The following is a 6,577-nucleotide window of genomic DNA, read 5'->3' on the forward strand; positions in this document are numbered from 1 at the left end:
TCATTTATTACACGTAGATATACCGAAGCTTTCTGATTGGGCATTCAAAGTAGCCAATCTGATAATCTGTGTGAAAAATTGTAGGAGTTTGATGTAGGTCAGGTGTGGGGAACTTCTTGTTCCTCTAGATGTTACCGGATTGTAACTCCCATCAGCCCCAGCAAGCATGGTGGATCAGGCCCTTGAAGTGGGAGTTAAGCAATCCTGCCCTTGCTCAACATAACAAAAATGAAAGTTATAAAGAAAGAAATGAGATCTTGCCTGAATTAAAATCATTTTCACTGTTGAGTCAATAAGAAAGATAAATGCATGGGTTTATATTATATGGGGTTATATAAACACACAGTTTATATTTTTTTTAAAAAAAAAATCAAGGCACCTTATTCCTTCAGCACATAAAACACTTAAAGGTTGGTTTAGCAATTAGAACAGTGGTGACTAATGGGGTGCCATGCAGAAGCCTTTGAATTCCAGCTCCAATCAGCCCAAGACAGCACAGTCAATGGTCAGGGATGATGGGAATTAGGGGTAACATCTGGATATCCACAGGTTGCTCTCCTGACCAACCAGAATCCAACTGGAGTTCCAATGCCCTTCAGTCCCAGCTGGCTACTAGGTCACACAGGAATCTGCCTTTCACTGGACCAGACAATTGGTTAATCTACTTGGTAGTGTCTTTGCTGACCAGCAGTAACTCTTCAGGGTTGAAGACGTACCTGAACACATTAGAGATGGAACTTGGAATCTCCTTCAAGCAAAGTAGATGCTCTACCACTAACCTATGGTCCATCACCAAGTCTCAGAGCAGAGAGAGCTCTTCCATCACACCTCTTCCCTGGGTCATTTTAAACTGGAGGTTCTCAGGGATGGAACCATGATAATCTGTTGTCAAGTGGCCCCTACCAGCTTGTTCAGGTGCATAGCATACATGATAATCATCCGGAGCACAGATAATCATTTGTCAGGAACCTGACCAAGCTTGGAGCCTCATGTTACATTAAATCAAGTGACAAGTCAACGTGTGACAAGGTCACACAGAGGCAAGTGCATCGTGGCTGTTATGCTGCCTCCTAACAAAAGGGTTCTGTTGTGATTTACACAGCAGTTGGGCCAAGCCTATACAAGTCATGGCACATTCTGGGACTCACATAGTGAGCTACAGGGTTAGAACCATCAGTACCCAGCATTCTCAGGTACCTGCTAGGGCCTACTGATGGTGAGCCCTCTGTGGAGCCCCAGTAATAGGACATCACTTTATATTTCCTACAAAGCTCAGGCTCTCTTGGAATTTGAAGTGAAAGCTCTTTGGCACCAGTCATAAGGGCCACCATCCAGTTCTGAGTGGAAGAGCACTGTGTAAGACCATCTAGAGTGGGGAGAATGCTACACACCCATGGATCAACTTAGGGGCTAGTCTCCCAACCTAAAAGAAAGTATAAACCTCTTAGCAAAAAGCTTGCCAAGGAAGGCAGAGTTTGAGATGCAATACAGTCCAAGGTCATTGTCATGGGGAGTACAGGCAAGGCATCACAGGGCAAGGAAAGGGAGGCGAATAGCACCAGGAGCCAGAGGGCCATATTGTTTCCAGAAGCGAGAAGCGTCAAGAGGGAGACTTTATTTACTCTGGCATCTTAGACCACACCATAACACCAGCTGCTGATAGAGAAGACACTTTGGGGATTCCTTACTCATGAATCATGTGACAACTCTCAGTCCGTAAACACATGCTATGTTGGCAGTCTTCATTGATAGCTTCACGTACCAAAGATTTTCTGGATCCTTTTCAAATTAGATATGTGACCCACTCCATCCTTCTGATTGTATATTCCTTTAACTGATTCTAATCTTGCGTTTTAAAAATTGTGCAATCCACCATGGGACTTTTTGCTGAAGGAGTGGTAAGGAGTCCAATGGAAGAGGCAGTGGGGGAGTTGAAATCAACATGATAACAAATAAATAAGGCAGCTCCCTGTTCTCAGAAGCTTACACTGAGATTTCAAGTGGTGCAACTGTCCGAAATACAAGAAGTGTTTCTTTGTTTGTTTGTCTTTTGTGGTTGATAGTTAAGAATACAGAGAGGAGATGCTTATCTCTAAACAGTTGGGGACTTGTAATTGGCTGTTGCTTAGCTTTCCATTCATGAATTTGACTTTGACTTTCAAATGGAGAGCTCTCCTTCTATAGTTTTTTGTCCATCACTATTTCAAAAAGACCTGGTCAATATGTAGTTTGGTGCCAGCTCTGTTGCCTCTGTCGTAATCCCATGCCCCCCGAATCAGTTCTCCCCACCTTTTTGCTGTCTTCATCCAACAATACAGTCAAACCTCGGTTTACGACTACCTCGGAGAGTGACCGCTTCGGCGAGCGACTGCCACGGACCCGGAAGCGTTTACATCCGGGTTCTGTGGCGTCGGATGTGCAGACGTGATATGCGCAATGTGCGTGTGCGCAGAAATGCTCTATCAGCGCTTTGCGCAAGCGCAGAAGCATGCCTTCGGGAAGCGCCTCCGTGGAACGGATTGCGGTCGCAAACCGAGGTACCACTGTATTATGTCGTAGGCTTATGAACAAATGTATATTTTCAAGACCCAACTTACTTTCACAATTTTAAGTGGTTTTAATATTTTGTGATATTATATATTAGTATTAATGTGGTATTTTAATTGTTGCAACTTGCCTTGGGACCTTACAGTAAAGGGCAGGTAATAAATTGTAACAGCAGCAGCAGCAGCAACAACAACAACAGCCCACTGGATCAACCTAGAGGCCCATCTAGTCCAGCATCCTATTTACACAGTGGCCATCCGGATGACCCATCAGGAAGCTCACAAGCAGGACTTGAACATAAGAACAGTCTTGTTGTTGTGTTTTTGGGTTTTATTCAATAAGGTTTGTTTAGATAGATAGTTGGGTGGACACTCGCCTGCATCTCTCCCTACCATACTAGAGCCTCTTGGTGGCAGGGAGGGGTTCTGGGGGGGAGGGGGTGGGGATAAACCCAATTATAAAATGGACCACCTCCGACTGCCCACTTTTCATGGGACTCTCTCGTGGCAGGAGGGGGCTTGTGAAGGGGGGGGCTAGAAGAAGGTGGACAATATGTTTTGTATGTTTTCTTTTTTCTATTATGTAAAATCAATAAAAATTTATTATTAAAAAAATAGAATTCTTTCATCTAGTTGCCATCTACCTATCTTTCTATCTTTGTCCTTTAATCTTACCATCACTGAGTTGGGGTCCATTATAGATTTAGTTAGGATATCACATTTTGTTATCTTTGTTATTAATTTCATGGATAGCCACCATAGCTGCCAAGTCTCCCGTATTCCCCGGGAAATACCCGTTTTTCCAGGTGTTCCCAGCCGAAGAAACAGATTTTTTTGTTTCCTCCCGGTATATTCTGGCGTGGCGGCCATTTTGAAACTGGGCAGAGCATGCTCAGAAGCGACTTTTGATGCTGCTTTGCCCAGTTCCAAAATGGCTGCAGCGCGACTTCTGGTGCGGTGGCCATTTTGGAACAGGTCAGAGCAGCATCAAAAGTAGCTTCTGAGCATGCTCCGCCCAGTTCCAAAATGGCGACAGCGCTACTTCTGGCCTGCTACTTCCCGTCCAGTCCCTTATTTCTCAGGCTGGAACTTGGCAGCTGTGATAGCCACACCATATCAATCCTTGCCGCCGTTTTTTTCCGCTCCTGAATAATAAGTATACTTTTTTCCCTTGGGATTTTTTAACCACCAACCATCCTTTAATTCAAAATTTTCTATTATATGCAAGAAATTCCTTGGTGGTTGCCCTCTATTTTTCTTTCCTTTGCTCTTTCTATCCAAATCTGGATTAATCACTCCATTAAAATCACCTAACAAGATAATTACTTCTTCATTAATCCCCCCCCCCAATTTGATCTCCCAGCTTTTTTAAAAAAATTGGTTTTACACCCGCTAGGAGCATAAATATTTATTATTATTCATTTCTTTTCCTTTTTCCTTTTTCCTTTTCTTTCTTTCTTTTTCTTTTTTGAAATTTCTATATTTTGATTTCATTTTGATTTAAATTACACACACACACACACACACACACAATGTTTGCTATACATTGTGTTGAGTAGAAGTTTAGATGAAATTCTGTTTTGTTTTGATCACTCATTTCTATTTTCTGTTTCTGGTATTTTCATAATTTCTTTACATTTTGTAAATTCCTTGTTTCTGTTATACTTTCGTAATGTTTTAAAGAATTGAAATAAAGATCTTTTTAAAAAAATTAAAAAAGGGAAAGTCCCAGGGAGACCATGGGCTAACTCCAGAGTACATCAGAGTGGAAAAGCATGGCTTACGCAAACCAACCCCATTTGGCAGGGGCAACAAACCCCATCCACCCGCAGCCAGGATGGTCATCAGTCAAGACGGTAGGAGCTGTAGTCCATGGGAGTCTGGTAGACACAACATTGGCCACCACTGTTTTATGGTATACCTGCTTGAGGTATGGGAATGCCCCACACCTGAAACCATAGGGAGATGCTGTTGATCTGTGTAAACCAGTGATGGCCAAACTTGGCCCTCCAACTATTTTTGGGACTACAAGTCCCATCATTCCTTACCACTGGTCCTGTTAGCTAGGGATGATGGGAGTTGTAGTCCCAAAACAGCTGGAGGGCCAAGTTTGGCCATCACTTGTGTAACCAATACTGAGCTAGATAGACCATTGTTCTGACTCCATAAAGCAGCTTTCTTTGATCCTTAGAGGAAAGTTCTTCCAGCCCCTGTGATTCTTTTGATTGACTTTTCCTCCTCCAGAGCATTCATACCTGCCTTAAGTTTGGGAATTTTGCTTTGAACTAGTCAAGAATGCTGCATATCAGGCTTATGAATTTGTGACCCATATTTAAATTCATGCACTGTTGTTTTGTGTCTTCATTCTCTGTACCTATGTGTGGGCAAAACACGTTTGTAGGTCATAATTCAAGTTCCAGTGTGGGTTGTCCTCCGTTTGTTGCCTTCACCAGACACATTGCTGAGAGATGGAAGTTGTTTAACACATTCAACAGTGCAATGAGCCAGGTTGGTGGTGAGACCTGGGAAGAGAGTCGAGACTGAACTTAACCAAAAGCAACAAACATCCAAGGCATTTCAAGGGAAGGAGAAACCATCAGAAAGGCTTCCCAAAATGTGTCAGGGCAAGTCTACTCTTTGTAGCTCTAGATTGCCTTAAGATTAATCACTCCCTCTTTTTTCCCAAAGTTCAGGCTACGAGTGCTGATCATTATTTAGCCATCATTCCATACCACCCTTGAATGGCTGGGGGCACATTTTCCACATGGTGCTCCCCTCTAGAAGGGGAGAGATAATCTCTCCCGAACATACGGGCATTTGACCCTATGCCCATAGCTGCCAAGTTCTCCCTTTTTTAAAGGGAAATTCCATTATGCTGAATAGGCTTCCTCGCGAGAAAAGGGACAACTTGGCAGCTATGCCTATGCCAGGTGGTGGAGATCTGGCTATTTAAGCCAGCTCCACCTTGCACCATCCCCTCTTCTCTTTGAAGCCCCCACCCTCCCAACCTTTTGCAGTGTGGACTGTTCAGTTGCCCTTTTTGAGGAACTGAGTAGGATATTTGGGGGGGTAACACCAGTTGGCCTGTGTCACTGGGGTTTTGGCCATCTTCAATCTGTTGAGTGTTTTCTGATTGACTGGGTAGTGTGGAGTGAAGTTTGGGCCCAGCAGGCACAATGGAGGGAACGTTGGCCAACAGGGTCATCATGATGCACATGTCAGGTTCATGCACCGAAGGAGTACACAGTGTGTGGGGAGTATTTTAGAGGACACCTGAAAGCAGCCCTGTTTTTTGTTGTTGTTGTTTAGTCATTTAGTCATGTCTGACTCTTCATGACCCCATGGACCAGAGCACGCCAGGCACTCCTGTCTTCCACTGCCTTCCACAGTTTGGTCAAACTCATGTTCGTAGCTTCGAGAACACTGTCCAACCATCTCGTCCTCTGTCGTCCCCTTCTCCTTGTGCCCTCCATCTTTCCCAACATTAGGGTCTCTTCCAGGGAGTCTTCTCTTCTCATGAGGTGGCCAAAGTATTGGAGCCTCAGCTTCAGGATCTGTCCTTCCAGTGAGCACTCAGGGCTGATTTCCTTCAGAATGGATTGGTTTGATCTTCTTGCAGTCCATGGGACTCTCAAGAGTCTCCTCCAGCACCATAATTCAAAAGCATCAATTCTTCGGCGATCAGCCTTCTTTATGGTCCAGCTCTCACTTCCATACATCACTACTGGGAAAACCATAGCTTTAACTATATGGACCTTTGTCGGCAAGGTGATGTCTCTGCTTTTTAAGATGCTGTCTAGGTTTGTCATTGCTTTTCTCCCAAGAAGCAGGTGTCTTTTAATTTCATGACTGCTGTCACCATCTGCAGTGATCAAGGAGCCCAAGAAAGTAAAATCTCTCACTGCCTCCATTTCTTCCCCTTCATGCACTGAAGGAGCACACAGTGTGTGGGGAGGATTTTAGAGGACATCTGAAAGCAGCCCTGTTTAGGGAAGCTTTTAATATTTAATAGATTATTGTATTTTAATACT

Source organism: Zootoca vivipara, chromosome 17, assembly GCF_963506605.1.
Source record: "Zootoca vivipara chromosome 17, rZooViv1.1, whole genome shotgun sequence".
Taxonomy (NCBI): Eukaryota; Metazoa; Chordata; class Lepidosauria; order Squamata; family Lacertidae; genus Zootoca; species Zootoca vivipara.